The sequence below is a fragment of the Pipistrellus kuhlii genome, unplaced genomic scaffold (genome assembly GCF_014108245.1).
Source record: "Pipistrellus kuhlii isolate mPipKuh1 unplaced genomic scaffold, mPipKuh1.p scaffold_m20_p_38, whole genome shotgun sequence".
NCBI classification, from domain to species: Eukaryota; Metazoa; Chordata; class Mammalia; order Chiroptera; family Vespertilionidae; genus Pipistrellus; species Pipistrellus kuhlii.
Window position 1 is genome coordinate 665,978 of NW_023425538.1, and position 3,304 is coordinate 669,281.

The 3,304-nt window shown below is 46.3% G+C and overlaps 1 protein-coding gene across 16 annotated transcripts in view; it reads left to right on the forward strand.

Annotated features, from left to right (window-relative positions):
• LOC118702294 (carcinoembryonic antigen-related cell adhesion molecule 1) overlaps positions 1-3,304 on the forward strand; it is an 813,263-nt gene that overhangs the window by 525,690 nt on the left and 284,269 nt on the right. The window lies entirely within an intron of this gene.

Below are 3,304 nucleotides of genomic sequence, written 5' to 3' on the forward strand. Positions count from 1 at the left end.
AGCAATAATAATGTGTACCCCCTCAAGGCGTATTGCCTTGTTAGTGTGCTCTACCAGACAGACAGCATAACTTCTTTAACACTGTGTGATTTCCTCTGACTACAAGGTCAACGCCAGTAACCTAGGTATGGCCCCCCCAAGCCATATAAACAGGGTCACTTCCATCAGCCGTGTGACTCTTCATGTGAACAGGGGAGCCCCATAGCCAATGTGGCCTCATACAGTATAGCCCGTGGATATTGTGACTCCTGCTTGGGTGGACCACTCTGTGAGCATGTGGACTCACCAATGGGCGCAATAAACCCTAATATCATTATGCCCATTTCATTAGGTCACACTTAACGTAGCCCTTTCCCATAGACAGGGAGAAACCCCACCTTCCACTGAACCCTCTGGGTCTTTGTAACCTTCATAATATTATATGATCCCCCACGAAAAATCTTAATGCTCTCATAAAGTTACCCAATTCCCTTTCAACACCCATGTAGTAGGACAGATGGCTCCCTGAAAGGTGGTGTAACCTGTTTTGGGCGATGGGGCCCTGAATGAAGGCGAAGAAATGGTGAATTTCTGAATGGCAGGGATATCTCAGGGCCCATACAAATCACCACTCCAATTGTTAAGCACTTACTGTATGCCAGACCGTAGATTCAACATCTCATGTCATCCTTGCCTCAACTTTATGAGGAAGGTACTCTGATGTTGCCCATTTTTCTGATGAGCAGAGTGAGACCAAGAGAGGTTACAGGTCCAAGGCAAAAATCTTTATAGCTGGGACATCAAGCACTAGACCATAATGCTTCCTGATGAATTAATAAATGCCCCACAGATATGCTGAACTCTAGAATCCTTCCCAAAAATCCCACCACTATTACCATCGCACAAACTAGGACAAGGTTATGAGTAAGACTGTGACAGCATACGCTCTGTAGGTAGAAATAAGCTCCTCATGAATAACAGTAATCACAACAATAGGTAACATTTTTAAGGATTTATTCTGCTGGAAATACTACCCTAAATGTTTTGCACATGTTACTTCATAACAACTTCATAACAACCATATGCCATAGGGTTAAAAAGAATTATCCTTGCTCTGCCAGTGTGGCTCGGTGGATGAGCCTTGACCTATGAACCAGAAGGTCACGTTTGGATTCCAGGTCAGGGCATATGCCCTACAGGCTAGATCCTCAGTAGGGGCTATGTAGGAGGCAGCATATCAATGATTCTATCTCATCAATGATGTTTCTATCTATCCCTCAAGCTCTCTAAAATCAATTATATATATATATATATATATATATATATATAATTGATTTTATATATATATATATAATTGATTTTAGAGAGCTTGAGGGATAGAAACATATACATATATATACATATATATGTATATATATATGTATATATATATATATATATATATATATATATACACACACACATACACATACAGAAAAAAGCAATATGGAGCCATGCTGGTTTGGCTCAATGGATAGAGCATCGGCCTGCGTACTGAAAGATCCCAGGTTCGATTCAGATCAAGGGCATGTACCTTGGTTGTGGGCACATCCCCAGTAGAGGGTGTGTAGGAGGCAGCTGATCGATTTTTCTCTCTCATGAATGCTTCTAATTCTCTATCCCTCTCCCTTCCTCTTTGTAAAAAAATCAATAAAATATTAAAAAAAACAAAAACAAAAAACAATGGGGAGCCAGCCCTCTGTGAACATTATAAACACACCGCAGCCAGAGACAATCCAGAACTGACAGCAGAACCCCCTTTCATTCCAGCTGAGGGCTCCTCAGGGCAGGGTGAGCTCTTCCATGAGAGTACAGACCCACCCCCCTCTCTGACAATCCCTCTCAAACCTGATACAAACGGACTGGGTAACAAGAAACACCATCCTAAACAATAGAAATCGCTCCCCAACATAACATAAGCCCCCACAGGCAATGTGAACCCTCGTCCAGTATGTGTCTCCCCCTGCATGGTATCATCTCTTTTTAAACTTTCCTACTCCGGATTACCAGCAGCAAAAACCACGTGGGGGAGGGGCAAGAGAGTAGAACCCAGTGAGGTCATTGCACCGCCCAGTATGTGTCCATGATAAAGTCAACATGGACATTGCATGTTACCACGCACAGGCAACTTTCTGTGGCTGTTGTGAACCCCTTCTGTGAAAGCATGACCCACTCTTTTTAAAAATATATATATGTATTTTATTGATTTTTTTACAGAGAGGAAGAGAGATAGTTAGAAACATCAATGAGAGAGAAACATCAACCAGCTGCCTCCTGCACACCCCCTACTGGGGATGTGCCCGAAACCAAGGTACATGCCCTTGACCGGAATCGAACCCAGGGCCTTTCAGTCCGCAGTCCACTGAGCCAAACCGTTTTCGGCATGACCCACTCTTTCCGAGGGTCTGCATGGGTGGACAGTGGGCACTCTCTTATGAGTGTAATTTTCCTCAAACTCAACACTACCGGGTGGGCACAGTACACTTCCTTGTGGGAGGTAGTGCCAATGTTCAACAATATGGATCTGCAATAGGCTGGGTTCATTTCCTCACACCTGGTGTGAATCCCGTGCTCATACTGGGAATCCAGCACAGAAGCATTCCCCGTGGCCAGTGTTTATCGCTTTCATTACCCTCTTCATCCAGGGCAAATCCAATATGGACAGAGAGAGTATGGATGCACCAGCCAGGTTAACACTTGGTGCAAACCCCATATCTGGGCAGCAAGAATCTACTACTGACAGGGCATACCCCTCTCCTCCCCAGTGTGGACCCCACTCCCCCGAAAAACCTCGCTCTCACAAGATGTGAACCCCAGAAAGTGTAGCTTTCCACAGAAGGCGGTGTGAAGCACCATGAAATACCGCATTTCCCATTTCGTGTCCCCCACCCCCACCCCGGCCCAGGCCTGGGAGTGCTGTCAGAAAATTGCACCGCCATTAAACGTCAAAGTTTTGGAAAGGGAACTTGTCCTCGGGGGCCCCCAAACCCCAGGTTCTGTCGGTTGACTACACGGCGGCGCGCGCCACCCCACACACGCACATTCTCTCTCCTCCCGGTGGCAACAGGGCTTTCCGCGGGGCCGCGCCAGACTTTCTGAGGTGGCTGATTGGTCGTAGTCCTGACCACCCGGCAGCCAATCAAGCGAGGAAAAGGTGACATCACTCTTTCTCTTCCCCTCCCCCCACCCCAAACTTTCCTACTCCGGACTACCAGCAGCAAAAACCACGTGGGGGAGGGGCAAGAGAGTAGAACCCAGTGAGGTCATTGCACCGCCCTGGACACTG